Genomic DNA, 18,134 nt, shown 5'->3' on the forward strand with positions numbered 1-18,134 from the left:
CATGAATTGGTTGTTTGCAACCATTTCAATGAGTTCCTATGCCTCTTTAGGCATTTTTTTCAAGTGGAGTCATCTACCAGCAGAATAATCCAAGGACATCTTGGATATCTCAGATATACTATCATAGAAGATTCTTAGGATAGACTACTCTTGAGAGCATGTCAGGAAGGCAACTCACTACTTGTATCTTTCCCAAAGCTTCATAGAGTGATTCACCCTCTTTTTGTCTGAAGGTTTGAACTTTCACTCTGATCTTACTCATCTTTTGGGGTGGAAAGAACTTGGCCAAGAAAGCATTGAGTAACTTTTCCCTAGAGTCTAGGCTTTCTTTAAGTTGAGAATCCAACCATATCCTAGCTCTGTCTCTAACAGCAAAAGGAAAAAGCATAAGTCTGTAGACCTCAGGATCCACTCCATTGGTCTTAACAGTCTCACAGATTTGCGAGAATTCAGATAGGAACTGATGTGGATCTTCCAATGGAGGTCCATGGAACTTGCAATTCTGTTGCATTAGAGACACTAATTGAGGCTTAAGCTCAAAGTTGTTTGCTCTAATGGCAGTTATGGAGATACTTCTTCCATAGAAGTTGGAAGTGGGTGCGGTGAAGTCACCAAGAACCTTCCTTGCATTTCCTTCATTATTCGGTTCAGCTGCCATGTCTGTACTTTCAGTTTCTTGTTCGAAAAGTTTTATGAGATCTCTTCCGGAGTGTTATGCTTTAACTTGTTGCAAACGCTTCCTTAGAGTCCTCTCAAGTTCAAGATCAAGATCAAAGAGAGGTTCTTTATCTCTGTTCATGCTTATAAACAAGAAAAGGAAAGCAAGAAAGAAGAATAATGGGAGCTCTATGTCAAAGAATAGAGGACTCCCTGTGAGATGTGAAGAAGAAAGATGAATGAAGATAGAGAGAAGAAGAGAAGAAGAACTCGAATAAATGGGAAGAAGAATTTGAAAATTAAGAAGTGAAAATAGAAACTAGAATTAAAATATTTTTGTTTTTATTTTTTTTATTAATTGAATTCAAAAATAAAAGCTAATTAACAAAAAAAATTTGAAAATTAAATGATTAATTTTAAAAAAGAAGGGAGAGAAATAGAAAGGATGTTTTCGAAAATAGAAGAGAGAAGAATTAGTTAGGATGTTTTGAAAAAGAAGAAAGAGAAAACAAGTAACTAATTAATAAAGATTTGAAAATAAGATAAGATAGAAGATTAGAAAAAGATCTGATTTTGAAAATTTTGAAATTGGAATTTTGAAAATTGAAATTGAATTAAGATAAGATAAGATTTTGAAGATTGAATCTTAAATTTTGAATTTTGAATTGGAAACAAGATAAGATAAAAATTTGAAAAAGATTTGAAAATAATTTAAAAAAGATAGGATTTGAAGTTTAAAATTTGAAATTAAGATAAGATAAGATAAAGATTTTGAAATTAATATTTGAAATTTTGTTTGAAATTTTCGAAAATATTAATTAAAGATAGAAAAGAATTTTTTTTTCAGTTAATGATGAAAGAGAAAAACAACCAAAAGACACCAAACTTAAAATTTTTAGATCTAAGGACATAATTTTTCGAAAATTGAAGAAAGAAACACCAAAAGATATAAAACATAAAAATTTTAAGATTAAATCACGAAGAAAAAAACAAGAACAACTAGAATACCAAGAAGGAACACAAGGAACAATTTGAGAACTCAAAGGAAATCAGGAACAACTAAAGGACACCAAACTTTAAAACTTTGAAAATCAAAGACACTAATTTCGAAAATTTTCAAGGAAAATACTCAAAAACACCAATCTTATGAAATTTGAAATCAAAGACTCTAATTTTAGAAAAGAAAAGAAAAGAAACTTAAAGACTCAAGATGACTCAAAAAGACCCCAAACTTAAAGATTGACACAAGAATCAAACAAAAGACACTATTTTTGAAAGTTTTTTGGAAAGAAAGTAAGAAAATTCGAAACTTTTACCAAGAACAAAAACTAAAGACTGAAACAAAAGACAAAGATTGATTAAAAAAAGATTTTTTGAAAAATTTTTTATCTTTTTGAAAAAGAAAATAAAAGACTCAAAAAAATTAGTAAAAAGTACCTAATCTAAGCAAAAAGATAATCCGTTAATTGTCAAACTCGAACAATCCCCGGCAACGGCACCAAAAACTTGGTGCGTGAAATAAGAACTCGCACAACTGAACCAGCAAGTGCACTGGGTCGTCCAAGTAATACCTGAGGTGAGTCAGGGTTGATCCCACGGAGATTGTTGGCTTGAATCATGCTTTGGACACCTTGTAGATCTTAGTCAGGCGATTAAAAAAGATAGTTTGTTGAGATGAATGCATAAAACAGGAATAGGGATGAAATTACTTAATTTGAGTGAAACCAATGATAAGAGAACAGTTGAGGCTTCGGAGATGCTTCATTCTTCGAGATCAACCTTTCCTACTGTCTTCTCCAACTGTGAGTGATTCCTTCCATGGTAGGCTGTAAGCGATCAACGCCGGTTCAATGGCCGCCAATCTCCCTCCTTTAGGCCGAAAGCCAGGTTTAGTGTGCACCCAATCTAAATGAGGGTGAAGCTCCTGCAGTCCATCCCCTTGATGATCCTACTCAAAATACCATAAACAAGGTCAAATCTTCTGGATCAGAGAATGTTGCGCCTTTGGTTCTAGCCTCTACCACAAAGACCCTAATCTCCCCACACCTCGGCTGAACTGGTGTCTCGAGAAGTCCCCAACGAAGTCGTGGATTAGCCGTCTAAGAGATGTATAATCAAGCTGGTGGTTCAGTGATCTCTGGTTAAGGGCTCACACTGAACCCATGTAGAATGAAGATGATTGTCATGGATCATCTCAGTCATAAGGTTGAAGAACGGTGAAACATTTTAGAGTAGAGTCACACACGAATTGAATAGAACTGTAGTACTTTTATTAATTCATGAAAATCAACAGAGCTCCTATCCTTAACAAGGGTTAACTCTTGTCTGTATATACTAATCTATTGACTAAGGATTACATAAGAAGGTGAAACAGTCTTTTAGTGCGAAAATCCACTTCTAGGGCCCACTTGGTGAGTGTTTGGGTTGAACTTGAGTGTCTCCCACGAGCAAGGGTCCCTTAGGTGCGTGGAACGCTGGCTAGGGACCCCCTTTTGGGCGTTGGACTCTAGCCACCCATTTGTGGGCATTGAACGCTACGAATGGGGCAGTGGCTGGCATTGAACGCCAGTTTTGGGCCTTCATTTTTGAAGAAAAGTATGGATTATTATATATTTCAAGAATGCCTTGGATGTTAGCTTTGCACAGCCATTGAGAGCGCACCACACTACAAGAAAAAAGGCCTATGGCCATGCTTTTTTTGCCACGCTTTTGTGAGGGTCACAATTGAATAGAGATTTGGCCACATTTTTTCTTGCCATACTTCAAAAATATGGAAAAAAGGGTCAACGGCCATGCTTTTGGAATGGTGGCAATTGATTAGAGAAATGGCCACATTTTTTTTCTGCCACGCATCAAAAGCGTGGCCATAGAGAGAAAGAGGGATGTTTTAAAAGCGTGGCGACAGGGTTTCATTATGGCCATGCTTACAAAACGTGGCCATATCCTGCTACTCTTTTAGCATGCTTTAAAAGCGTGGCCAAAAGATTTTTTTCTGCCACACTTCAAAAGCGTGGCCATAGAGAGAAACAGGGACGTTTTAAAAGCGTGGCGACAGGGTTTCATTACGGCCATGCTTACAAAACGTGGCTATATCCTGGTACTATTTTGGCACGCTTTAAAAGTGTGGCCAAAAGGTTTTTATAAAAAAAACCTAATGACCCGTCCCCCAACCCGGTCCCCAACCCCAATGACGCTCTTTCAACCCGGTCCCCAACCGTAATTGTCTCTTTCACCCTAATCGAGCTCTTTGACCTTGGTCATTCTTTCACCCTGGCTACCCTGGAAGAGCTCACATCCCCGCCATCACCAGCACCACCCTCCCTCTCTGCCTCGTCTCCTCATCACTGTTACTAGCATCCTTACCGTCAGCGTCAGCGTCAGTGTCAATGTCAGTGTCAGCGTCAGTGCCATCTCTTTTAACCGATTCATTCCAAAAGCGAATACGACAAGGGACAATGTGGGAAGATGTTGGAGCTCAGAGGCGGCAACTGTTTTCTGCGTCTCTTGCTCGGTGTCAATGTCGGTCTTGCCCTTGTTGAAGGAATCGTTGCTTTCGTTGCGTTGTTTCAGGTTCTTCTCCTCTTTCTTTCATCTTTCAATTCGCACCAGCATTGCTTTTCAGATATAAAATTGTTTTGTGCATTTGCAAATTCTAAGGTTTTTTTAGTGTTGTGCATAATTTGGGGGATGTTTTGGTGGGGAACGGGAATTGAAAAATAACGATGAAAAGCGGATAGGTGATTGGCGTTTTGAAGATATTCCGATTTCAAAATTTGCATTTTGAATTTTGATATCTTAGCTGTTATATTATTTTACAATCCCTAAATTGTAGCCTACTTTTTTTTCTTGCCCTAAGAAAATTTTTTCTATATATGAATTTGGTAGCTTCATTAGCTAATAAACAGATTAGCTAAAGTTCTCAAAACCTAATAAATATTGTATTGAAAGATATCAAAACCGGGTTAGTGTGATCTTAGCTTGTTGTTTGAAGATATATATAAATCTGTAAAGGTATCTCTTCTGATTTGCATTTTAATCTTTACAATGATGGTTGCTAGATTTCCAGTGTTATTAATTCACTTTATTTTATAATTTTTATTTTGTATACTTTCTATTTTTCTCAAAAATTGCTATAGAATCACATAGGAGGAAATCATCAAGCATGTGTTTTTTTACAAAGAGTTGTTTATCTTGTTTCTTTAAATAGCTATGTAAGTTTAACTAGCAGAAAATGTATTAATAAGCTAGAATGTGAGTCAAATTTTGAGCATTTTTCTGTTTTCTGTACTAAATTTCAAACTAGCAACTGTGATTAGTTGTAGAATAATCTTATGTATTTCTCTTGTGCTCTTTTGGTTGATGCCTTCTGGTGCATGAAATTGTAATGTTACTGTTCACATTACTCTCTTACAACTTCGCACAACTAACCAGCAAGTGCACTGGGTCGTCCAAGTAATACCTTACGTGAGTAAGGGTCGAATCCCACAGAGATTGTTGGTTTGAAGCAATCTATGGTTATCTTGTAAATCTTAGTCAGGAAGTCAATTATGTTTATCAGTTGAATTATGAATAACCAGTAGAGCATAAATTAAAAGTTACTTGTTGTGTAGTAATGGAGAATATGTTGGAGTTTTGGAGATGCTTTGTCTTCTGAATCTCTGCTTTCCTCTGTCTTCTGATTCACGCACGCACGTCCTCCTATGGCAAGCTGTGTGTTGGTGGATCACCGTTGTCAATGGCTACCTTCCATCCTTCCAGTGAAAACTACGCTCACGCGCTCTGTCACAGCACGGCTAATCACCGGTTGGTTCTCGATCCGGTTGGAATAGGATTTACTATCCTTTTGCATCTGTCACTAACGCCCAGCCTTCAGGAGTTTGAAGCTCGTCACAGTCATTCAATCCTTGAATCCTACTCGGAATACCACAGACAAGGTTTAGACTTTCCGGATTCTCATGAATGCTGCCATCAGTTCTAGCTTATACCACGGAGATTCTGATTAAAGAATCTAAGAGATACTCATTCAATCGGATATAGAACGGAGGTGGTTCTCAAGCACACGTTCATGGTTTGAGGAAGGTGATGAATGTCACGGATCATCACCTTCATCACAGTTAAGCGCGAATGAACATCTTAGATAGAAACAAGCGTGTTTGAATGGAAAACAGGAATACTTGCATTAATTCATTGAGACACAGCAGAGCTCCTCACCCCCAACAATGGGGTTTAGAGACTCATGCCGTCAGAGAATACAAAGTTTAGATCTAAAATGTCATGAGATACAAAATAAGTCTCTAAAAGTTGTTTAAATACTAAACTAGTAGCCTAGGGTTACAAAATATGAGTGGACTATGATGGATGATGCAGAGACCCACTTCTGGGGCCCACTTGGTGTGCTGGGGCCCACTTGGTGTGTGCTGGGGCTGAGATTTCGTGCAGAGGCCATTTGTGGAGTTGAACGCCAGTTTTTGTGCCAGTTTGGGCGTTCAACTCCAGTTTTTGATCCTTTTCTGGCGCTGGACGCTAGAATTGGGCAGAAGGCTGGCGTTGAACGCCAGTTTACGTCGTCAATTCCTGTGCAAAGTATGGACTATTATATATTGCTGGAAAGCCCTGGATGTCTACTTTCCAACGCAATTGGAAGCACGCTATTTGAAGTTCTGTAGCTCCAGAAAATCCACTTTGAGTGCAGGGAGGTCAGAATCCAACAGCATCAGCAGTCCTTTTTCAGCCTGAATCAGATTTTTGCTCAGCTCCTTCAATTTCAGCCAGAAAAATACCTGAAATTACAGAAAAACACACAACTCATAGTAAAGTCCAGAAATATGAATTTTTCCTAAAAACTACTAGAAATAGACTAAAAACTAACTAAAACACACTCTAAACTATATGAAATTATCCCCAAAAAGCGTATAAAATATCCGCTCATCACAACACCAAACTTAAACTGTTGCTTGTCCTCAAGAAACTAGACAAATAAAATAGAAGACTAATAGGTTGAGAGGCAATAATATCTCAGAGTTTTTGATTGAAGCTCAGATTCTAATTAGATGAGCGGGACTAGTAGCTTTTTGCTTCTGAACAGTTTTGGCATCTCACTTTATCCATTGAAGCTCAGAGTGATTGGCATCTATAGGAACTCAGAATTCAGATAGTGTTATTGATTCTCTTAGTTTAGTGTGATGATTCTTGAACACAGCTTCTTTATGAGTCTTGGCCGTGGCCCTAAGCACTTTGTTTTCCAGTATTACTACCAGATACATAAATGCCACAGACACATAACTGGGTGAACCTTTTCAGATTGTGACTCAGCTTTGCTAAAGTCCCCAATTAGAGGTGTCCAGAGTTCTTAAGCACACTCTTCTTTTTGCTTTGGACCTTGACTTTAACCGCTCAGTCTCAAGTTTTCACTTGACACCTGCACGCCACAAGCACATGGTTAGGGACAGCTTGGTTTAGCCGCTTAGGCCAGGATTTTATTCCTTTTTGGCCCTCCTATCCACTGATGCTCAAAGCCTTGGGATCCTTTTTATTACCCTTGCCTTTTGGTTTTAAGGGCTTTGGCTTTTTGCTCTTGCTTTCTCTTTTTTTTTTTTTTTTTCTGCAAGCTTTGTTCTTTGCTGCTTTTTCTTGCTTCAAGAATCATTTTTATGATTTTTCAGATTCTCAATAACATGTCTCATGTTCATCATTCTTTCAAGAGCCAACATATTTAACAGTCTTAAACAACAAATTCAAAAGATATATGCACTGTTCAAGCATTCATTCAGAAGACAGAAAGCATTGCCACCACATTTAACTAATTAGAATTAAAACTCGAAATTTTATTGCTTCTTATTCAAAAGATCTACTACTTTATTCATGTTTGCTGATGATGAGAAAAATAAACTATAGCTTAATTGGAGATAAAATCAAAATAGATACTAATTACTACTATATGACTCCTAAGGTAAAATTTAAAATAAGAACAGTTATCACAGAGTTAAGGCTAAGATTAGAACTCAACAACCTTGAGGTTTGGGAAGTGGATGTTCCTCTAGTCTGTGAGGTGCTTGGTCCTTCAAGAGAAAATTTCTGGCGCTTCAGTTCCTTTAAATCACGCCCTTGCTCCTCTTGGAGTGGGTTGTTTTCCTTTAGGGGCCATGATCTTAGTGATCACGGATAAGCACACCAAACTTAGAGCTTTGCTTGTCCTCAAGCAAAAGAAAAAGAAGGAGATGGGTAGAAGGAGAGCTCCTCCCCACCATCCTGGCGTTTGAACGCCCAAACACTGCCTGTTTTGGGCGTTCAACGCCCAAATGCTGCTCTCCTGGGCGTTCAACGCCCAGTTGTTGCCCTTTTCTGGCGTTGAACGCCAGATAGCTATCCTTACTGGCGTTCAGCGCCCACTGGATGCCCATTTTGGGCGCTGAACGCCCAAAATGGCCTTCACTGGCGTTTTCTTGCCAGTAAGCTCCCTATCTCTGTTTTGTGTGTAGATTCCTTCTGTAACCCTGTAAACTTATGCAAATGATTCTTTACCTTAGTGTCAGTGAACTTTATATAAACAAATAAAAATAAAAATAGGGCAAAATGCTTAGAGGATTGTTGCCCCATGGCTGGGTTGCCTCCCAGCAAGCGCTTCTTTATTGTCTTTAGCTGGACTTTGCTGAGCTTTTAATCTAGCTTCAGCCTTGAGCATTCTTGCTCAGTGTTGCCTTCAAGATAATGCTTGATTCTCTGTCCATTGACAATGAACTTCTTATCAGAATCAATATCTTGAAGCTCCACATAACCATATGGTGACACACTTGTAATCACGTATGGTCCTCTCCACCGGGATTTCAGTTTCCCGGGGAATAGCCTGAGTCTAGAGTTAAACAACAGAACCTTCTGTCCTGGTTCAAAGATTCTAGATGACAGCTTTCTGTCATGCCACTTTTTTTATTTTTCTTTATATAGCTTGGCATTTTCGAAAGCTGTGAATCTGAACTCCTCTAGCTCATTTAGCTGGAGCAATCGTTTTTCTCCTGCTAATTTGGCATCAAAGTTTAGGAATCTGGTTGCCCAGTAGGCCTTATGTTCCAGTTCCACGGGCAGGTGACATGCCTTACCATACACAAGTTGGTATGGAGAGGTCCCTATAGGGGTCTTGAATGCTGTTCTGTAAGCCCACAGAGCATCATCCAAGCTCCTTGCCCAATCCTTTCTACGGGTATTTACTGTCCGTTCCAGGTGATGCGCATAAACGTGTTATGCTACGATTTAGGAAATTGCACGATCGGCAAAATTCCTTCCGGCAAGTGCACCGGTTATCATCGTCAAGTAAAAACTCACAATAGAGTGAGGTCGAATCCCACAAGGATTGGTTGAGTGAGCAATTCGGATTAGAAGTGTGTTCTAGTTGAGCGGAATCAATATTTGAGATGAGAATTGCGGAATGTAAAATTGGCGGGAAAAGTAAATGACAAGAAAATTAAATGGCTGAATCTTAAATTTGCATGAATTCAAGAGCAGAATGTAAATTGCTGAAATTAAAAGGGAATGGGGATGATTGCAAGAATTGAATTGCAGAATGTAAAGAGAAAGTGGAAATCAGAAATGGGGAATTCATTGGGTTTAGGAGATATTGAAATCTCCGAATCAAAACATGTAAATCTCTTCCTCAACCAATGCATTCATTGAATTTTGCTTGGCAATCTTATATGATTGGATCCCAATTCCTTGGCTCACCAATGCTCTCTAAAAACAAACAAATTCCCAATCCCTTGGTTTAAATGTTCATAAGAAGAGATGATGCTTGGTCACTGATTATACCACACAATTTCATGAACCACAATTTGGTAGGATTACATGTCACAATATCCATCCAAACCCCAATCCAATCCACTGTGAGAAAGCTTCTCTAGCATGAATCCTCCATTCCTTTCCCAAGGCTCCGAAGGATTCCAAGTATGAGTAGCTTCTTTCCCAAGACAACTACTCAATGGAATTAGATCGAGAAGCTTTCTAACAAAATTCAAGAGAAAAGATTGAAGAAGAAGATAAACTATTATTGATTCATTGAATTACAATAGAGCTCCCTAACCCAATGAAAGGGGGTTTAGTGAATCATAGCTCTGAATTCAATTACAAAGAAAAGGAAAACTGGCTAAAAGTGAAAGTCCCCCTTCCTTTCTAACTTCAATTCTATCCTATTTATACACTTTCTATATTGAGCTTCAGTTGTGCTTCTTGGGCTTTGAGGCCTCTCCTTGCTTTCCTTTTGCCTTGGGTTTATGATCCATAATGTTGATGAGGTTGTTGATCCAAATTCTGTACATTTCATTGAGCCAATTTAGTGATAATCAAATAATGACACATGACTCAATAAATTGAGATTTCCAACTCATCAATCCTTCAGGCCCAATCCCATAAACCATGATATTCAATTGGGTTTCATACCAAAGTGAGTTTAAGTTAATATTTGTGCTCAAAGACTAACTTAAACCACAATATTTTTGGCCCAGAAACCTTTTCCAAGAGTGGCGTTTAAGTTGCAGTTTAAGCTTAAACTGCAGCTTAAACGCCAGACACTTCCAGTGAGGCCTTTTGTAGAAGCACGTTTAAGCTTCAGTTTAAGGTTAAACTGAAGCTTAAACGTGGAAATGGAAGAATGGTAGCCCTGGAGAGTAATGTAGTCGAACACGTTTAACCTCCAGTTTAAGGTTAAACTGGAGGTTAAACGTGGAAAAGGAATGAGGCATCCTGGAGGTCGAACACGTTTAACCTCCAGTTTGAGGTCAAACTGGAGGTTAAACGTGGAAAAGGGTGGAAGCTTACTGGAGGTCGAACACGTTTAACCTCCAGTTTGAGGTCAAACTGGAGGTTAAACGTGGAAGCTTGGAATGGTGGCCCTGGAGGTGTCGAACACGTTTAACCTCCAGTTTGGGGTCAAACTGGAGGTTAAACGTGGAGGTGGAGAGAGCAACCCTGGAGTGAAAGAAAACGTCGAACACGTTTAAGCTCCAGTTTGAGTCAAACTGGAGCTTAAACGTGGAATGGCCCCTGGTACTCTTCCTGGTTCTGGCGTTTAACCTCCAGTTTGAGGTCAAACTGGAGGTTAAACGTGGAACTCCTCCCTGGTGTCATACTCATTCTGGCGTTTAACCTCCAGTTTGACTCAAACTGGAGGTTAAACGTGGAATGCTCCTTAAGTGAGGCCTATCATTCTGGCGTTTAACCTCCAGTTTGAGGTCAAACTGGAGGTTAAACTTCAATCCCAGCATTTCTTATTCTTCATGATTTTGGCGTTTAAGCTCCAGTTTAAGCTTAAACTGGAACTTAAACTCCACATGTGATATTCAAGCTTCCTTTATTGATTTTCTTGCTTCCTTGCTTAGCCTCTTCTTCCCTGAAATCATCCAAACAATTGCATCAAAGTCTTGCAAAGTTTCATGAGAAATCTTCCATTCATAGCATTCAAATAATATAACTAAAAACTCATGGAATTTGCATAAAAATCTACATGTTGAATGATTTATTGCTTTGTTCTTCATTTAACCATTTTTGGTTACTTTAAGCTCAAGAAAATGCATAAAACAACTAAAACTAACAGAAAATTGCTAGTGAAACTAGTCCATGATGCCTTGGCATCACAACACCAAACTTAATACTTGCTTGTCCCTAAGCAAGTCCTGAGTTATTTGAGAAGAAAGTATGAAACAGAAAGCAATTACATTGGCTATATTAGAAAGCATTTGAAGTTCATCAGAAGGGTTTTATGCAGAAAGTTGCAGCATCACTTTTTCATACTTATCAGGTAGGATTATCACTTTTTCATTGCATCCATCAAAAATTGCTATGGCCTCTTGTTATTCTTATGTCTTTGGTACCTTTCTTCTGTTTTTCTTTTCTTTTTCTTAGAGCTTCTTTTGCTCCTTGTTTGCTTAGTGTCATGTGTTGCACAAGCCTTTGGCATTTTCTTTTTCTTATCAGTGCACTACACATATCCACTTTAGGCATTTTAGTTCACATTTCTTCTTGAGACATTGGTGCCCAGCACCTCTTTGTGTGACTAAATGTTTTGTATTTAGGTTGCTCTTGATAATGGACTTTTGGTTGATAATCCCGGGTTAGTTAACCCAAGTTACCAAGTGTTGAAACACTCCTCAGAACCTATTCATCCAAGCATATCCTTAATACATAAACACCACAGGCATTTGTCTCAGAAGTTCAAACCATTGATGCCTAGCTTATTTTCTCAATTTTTTTTTTTTTTTGCTTTTTGGTTGCCCTTTTTCAGTGGCTTTTTCTTCTTCTTTTTCTTTCTTTTTTATGGCCAAAGACATTTATTCATCAAGATCCATAGACAATTTTCAATTTCTACATAAAGAATGATAATTCTACACTCTAATTCCAGTGATCTGACTAAACAATCAAGCATGCATACCACCACTTAATTCTACTTAATTTGTTACTAATTTAGCCAAGTTACTTTTGTTCAAACTTTTCTTTTATTTTTGGAAACAGAACAAGCATGGCAAGCATTTGTTTAAGAAGGTGAAGTTATATCCAAACATCTAGGCATTAACTTTATTCAAAGCACTTAACAAACACACATACTAAAAAAAAAACGACTCATAAAAAAAAAGACTCCTCCTAACACTTAAATGACTTATGATGAAAACACGTTCATAATAGACAATTCACCAATTATCATTTGATTATTAAGGAACGAGACCACCTCTTATTTATTGCTTGGTTCTTCTTAATTCTTGGGATCCTGCTTCTTCTTGCTTCCTGCCTCTTTTTGACCACTTGTGCTTCCTTTGTCTTTTCTTATGAGCTTTTTCCAGAATCCAGCCTTTTTCATCGTTTCTTCCACTCCTTTTTCAAGGATCATTGCCTTGTTTATTTCTCCTTCTTTCCTCCCTTTGAAATACTCATCATAAGCTGGGAATGCTGGGTCCATCTTGTGTAGATGTTCCCCTATGTAGTTAAGCTTGATTTGCGAACTGATGTTGTAATCAGCTTGGACTGAGTATCTTGCATTCTGTAAAGTGGTGGCTTCCTTGATTGCCAAGACATTGGCATCTTGGTGTTGGCATATGTGGCTGAAGGATTCCTGTAAGTGTAGATTTTGTTCCCTTTGCAGATCAAAGAATCTTGATTCAAAGTTCCTTTGCATATCCATCATTTTTAGATGAAAGTCTTCTTGTCTTTCCTGAGACCTCATGTATTGTTGAGACATTCCTTCCATGATTTCCTGCATTCTGCTCATATCCATGGGGTCTCTGGGAATTCGTTGTCTTCTTTCAGGAGTTGCTTGCTCTTCTTGCTCTTCTTCTCTGTCTTCTCCTTCCTGTCTTTCTTGTGCTGCTTCTTGCTCGGCTTCCACTTGTTGCCCTCCTTCATTTCTTCTTCTTGTATGTCTTGGAGGAGTTGGGCCAAGAGTCATTCTGTGTGCAGTTATGGCCAGCCCAGGATATAGCCAATTAGGTCTTTCATCCTCAAGTGGTACTTGGGCATCGATGCATAGTCTAATGATGGTGCTAGGGAAATGAAGCCAGGATTCAGGGTCACTTTTCTCACTAAACTCTTGTATCTGCTCAGCAATGAGTTTATGAACTTTGATCTCTCCTCCAACCATAATGCAATGTAGCAAGATGGCTCTTTTAGGGACTATTTCTGAAGAGTTTGCAGTGGGTAGGATGGATCTCCTAACTATTGCATACCACCCTTTAGCTTCAGGTGTTAGGTCTCCCCTTCTCAAGACTCTTGGAGCCCCTCTTGTTTTTCTCACCCATTCAGCTCTGATGGCACAAAGGTCTTCAGCAATAGTTGTATAGTCAGGTTCTCCTCTCATCCTTTCTTCATAACTTGCTTGGCTGAAATGTATGTTCTTCAGGCCAAGAGTTTTCATGATTGCTTTAGGACTGAAGTCAACTTCCACCCCTCTCACATAGCTTTTGTATGTGGGGTTCTTGGTTTGATCCTCCCTTACTGCATTTGCATAAAACTCCTTCACCAAGTTGATGTTGATTCTAGTGATTGGCTTAGTTAGGAGCTCCCACTTCCTCTTTTTGATCTTTTCCCAAACACCTGGGAACTCATCCTTTTCAAGTTCAAAGGGGACCTCAGCTAGTACCGTTTTAGGTCTCATCCATTCAGCTTGAATCTCATGGAATACTGATCTGTATCTCCATGCATCGAATCCCCTGTTTTCCTCCATTGGCTGCTTGTCTTTTCTTCTTTTGTGGCTAGATGAAGCTGCCATTTTGGTAAGTGACAACTAAAGTTGACAAGGTGAAGCAAGAAGTGTTGTTGGAGGTGTGGTGAGATTGTTTTCGGCAAGAGATGGTTATGCTATGATGAAGGAAAAAGTGTATGAAGGAGGCTTGATGGTGTGGGACTCGTTCCCCAAGTGGTTCTTTATAGTGCCCCATGAGTGAAAAATGAACGGCTAGGGTGGTTTGTGAAGGGTGGCTTGATGGTAAATATATGAATTGTAGATAGGGACGATTGGCTTTTCATTTTCTTGGAAGTATTCTGGATGCATTAGGTTGTACATGTAGCTTTCTTTTCTTGCAGAACTTCCTTTTCCCATGTGTTAGTTTCAAAGATTTATGAGTTTTCTTTTTGACCAAGCACGTCCCTCCCTTTTGTCTTTTTCCTCCATTTTTGTCTTTTCTTTTGTACCTGCACAAACAAACAAATTTGCTATCATTTTTCGGTCCATGTGAATTATGAATAGTATTTGCACATGTAAATCAATGCTTGTCTTTATGAACTTATAGCCGTGACTTCTACATGCATGCACACTTATTATTTGGACACCAAACTTAGTTTTTGATTAAGTCTCCTGATGACATGAAATCCATGTTGGTTGCCCTTAATGAGTGTGCATATTTCTAATAAATCATAGTCACCTTGGCTCTTTGATTCTAAACAAAGTGACTACCCTAAGTAATTGAAACTAAAGCACTAAAACATATGAATGGTATACTTGTCATGAATTTTGAAATCCAGAGGTATTTCTTGCTTTTCATAAACCGTGTTCAAAAAGAACACCAAACTTAATGTTTGGTTGTGCACCTTGAATGAAAGATGGAATTCAATTTGAGTAAGATTTGGGAGTGCCATCAGGCACACCAAACTTAGAGACCAATTGTAATTTACATGCACGGTTTGGTGCACTTAATCAATAGTTGTCCTGAGGATTCAAGTTCATGCGTAAGAAACCATACTTTATTAGATGTAAAGCAAAGCACTAAAGATTAAGGATACTAAAAACATGGGTTGCCTCCCATGAAGCGCTTCTTTAACGTCACTAGCTTGACGGTTGTCCCTTGTTAGGGTGGATTGTAGTGCTTGACGTCCTCTCCTCTCACTATGAAAACGTCCCCTCTTGATTCATTCATGACCTCTAAATGTTCCATAGAAAGAACTTTCTTGATTGTGAACACTTGAGGGAGCTGGGAAGGAATGGTCTTGAGGCCAGGTGGGATTGGCAGATAATGACTTGAGATCACTTTATCTCCCGGAGAAAAACCTTCAGTGGGAATTTTCTTGTTTCTCCATCCTCTTGGCAATCTCCCTATCACTCTTCCCTTTCTCTTGAGGATTTCTTCATTGACCTTTATGTCAGGAGGATCCTTCTGATCTGTTTCCACTGATTCTTGTGGCTCTAACTCTTGCAACTTTTGTTTGCCTTCTAATGACGGTTTTAGAGTCTCAGCTGCTGGATTACTTTCCTCCAAACACGGATGGCTACTATCATCTTTAGGCTTTTCAAATTCTGGTTCAGGTTCAGATGCAGGTTTGAAGACTTTGAAAATGAGCTGTTCATCATGTATTCTCAGAATTAGCTCTCCTTGTTCTACATCTATGAGCGCTCTAGTAGTGGCTAGAAATGGTCTGCCCAGAATGATAGGGTGTAAATAGCTTTCCTCCATGTCCACAATGACAAAGTCTGTGGGGAAATAATAATCTCCCACTTTCACCAGCACATTTTCAACTACCCCTTCAGCTTGCTTCTGAGTTTTGTCAGCCAGTTGTATGATTACATCAGTGGATCTCACCTCATTCAATTGTAGCCTCTTCATAAGAGTTAGAGGCATCACATTTATGCTAGCTCCTAGATCACAGAATCCTCTGTCAATTTTTGTTTCCCCAATGATGCAAGTGATATGAAAACTTCCTGGGTCCGTTTTCTTAGAGAGGGTGTCCTTCTTGATGAGAGCACTGCATTCTTTGTTCATTGTTACAGTTTGTCCTCCCTTCAAAACTCTTTTCTTGCTTAACAATTCCTTTAAATACTTGATGTGTGTGGGCATTTGATGAAGAATCTCAAGAAAAGGAATATTGACATGAAGAGAGTTAAATGTCTCTAGAAACCTTGAATAGGTTTTCTTTTTTTCACCTCCTCCTAACCTTTCAGGAAATGGTGCTTTTGGTTGGTATATTTCCATCATGCCTTTTTGCAGTTCCTTGGCTTGCTCAGTTCCACCTTCCTGCTTAACTTCTTCCACACCTTCTTTCAAGATTTCCGGTTCATGCTCTGAGGGCCTGATTCCTTCTTCTTCTGAGACTTCCTTCAATAAGGTGATGGCCTTGCATTCTTCCCATCTTACTCTCTTTTGTTCCCCTTTAGGATTCTTTTCTGTGTCACTAGGGAACACTGCAGTTGATTTTGGGGCCTGTCGAGATAGCTCTCCTACCAGAGATTCCATCCATTTGAGTTTTTCACCATGGTTTCTTAAGGTAGTCCTCACATCATCCCTGAAGCTTTTCAATTCAATTATGTCTTGACTCATGGTTGCCATCATTCCTTCAATCCGGTTTAATTGATCTTGAAATTGTTGGTTCGGATTGGGTTGGGTAGGTTGATTACTTTGGTCATGGTATGATGATTGGGGGTAAGTGTTTTGTGTGGCTTGGTATGATCTTTGGTTGGAGTTTTGGTATGTGGAATTGTTATGTTGGTTGTGGTTGTAAGGTTTGTGGTTTTGTGGTTGGGTTTGTTGGTTTCCCCACCCAAAGTTTGGGTGGTTTCTCCAGCCTGGGTTGTAAGTATTGGAATGTGGATCATATGATTGCCTTTGTTGGTTTCCCACATAATTGGCCTCTTCCCAATCACTTCCTTCAATGCCTACTTCCTCTTGATCTTGTGTGTGGATTGCAGCCACTTGCTTTGTTTCTAATTGCCTGGTAAGTTCTGCTAGTTGCTTGGCAAACACCTTGTTTTGGGCTAGAATTGTATCAACCTGGTTCAGTTCCATGACTCCCTTAGTGTTGTGCCTTTCTGATGCATAGTAGTACTCATTCTCAGCCACTGTCTCAATCACTTCAATGGCTTCTTCCACAGTCTTTTTCCTGTTCAATGAACCTCCTGATGAATGGTCTACAGCCTTCCTTGATTCATAAGAGAGCCCATCATAGAAGATGTGCAGTTGCACCCAATCATGGAACATGTTTGGTGGGCATTTCCTTGTCAAGTCCTTGAATCTCTCCCATGCCTCGTAGAGAGTTTCACCATCTTGTTGTCTAAAAGTCTGGACCTCAGATCGAAGCCTATTGACCTTTTGTGGAGGGTAGAAACGTGCCAGAAACTTGCTTTCCACCTCATCCCATGTTGTTAGACTCCCCCTTGGGAATGATTCCAGCCACTTAGCTGCTTTGTCCCTAAGTGAAAATGGGAACAAGAGCAGTTTATAGGCATCTTCCTGGACTCCATTGGACTTCACAGTGTCACAAATTCTCAAGAATTTTGTGAGATGTTGGTTTGGGTCTTCATTAGCACTTCCTCCAAAGGAACAATGATTTTCCACCAATGATATTAGCTGTGGCTTGAGCTCAAAATTGTTGGCCTGAATGGGTGGTTTCTGGATGCTACTACCACAATTCCCTGAGGTTGGGTTTATGTATGAACTCAAAACCCTCCTCTCAGGGATGGCATTGTTTCCATCAGCTCTCTCATGGTTGTGAACTTCTCTATCCATGTTGAGATCTAAAGCTTCCTCAAAATTGTCCTCAGATTCTCCTTCAGATTCCTCTTCTCCCACTACTCTCTTCCCTCTTGCTTCCCTTCTAAGTCTATGAAGGGTCCTCTCTGGTTCGGTATACGGAGGAGTTGATGTCTCTCCTCTCCTACCTGTCATACAAGAACACAGCTCAAACACAAACAAGTGAAATACTCTTGGTTAATGAAAGAGTATGGTTAGATCAATTGAGGAATTAAATCAAACAGTTAGTGAGTCAGTGAGTTAGTTGCATGAATCTAAAGGCGTAAAGAAAGAAAGCATGTAACCAAGTGCAGAAATTAAAATTCAACAAGTATCTAGAACAGAATTAACAAAGCAAGAGAAAATTGCTCAATCTAGTTAGCTTCCAATTTGAGAATTGTCAATCGAAAACCAATCCCCGGCAACGGCGCCATAAACTTGATGCGCATAAACGTGTTATGCTACGATTTAGGAAATTGCACGATCGGCAAAATTCCTTCCGGCAAGTGCACC

The 18,134-nt window shown here is 39.2% G+C and overlaps 1 non-coding gene across 1 annotated transcript; it reads left to right on the forward strand.

The window, feature by feature from the left end:
* The first annotated feature begins 17,088 nt into the window (after positions 1–17,088).
* Positions 17,089–17,192, forward strand: LOC148564807 (small nucleolar RNA R71). The gene has a single exon (XR_015885326.1). It is a non-coding gene; the product is annotated as a small nucleolar RNA R71 (small nucleolar RNA).
* Positions 17,193–18,134: the final 942 nt, after the last annotated feature.

Source organism: Arachis ipaensis, chromosome B5, assembly GCF_059453495.1.
Source record: "Arachis ipaensis isolate K30076 ecotype BB chromosome B5, ASM5945349v1, whole genome shotgun sequence".
In the NCBI taxonomy this organism is placed as follows: domain Eukaryota; kingdom Viridiplantae; phylum Streptophyta; class Magnoliopsida; order Fabales; family Fabaceae; genus Arachis; species Arachis ipaensis.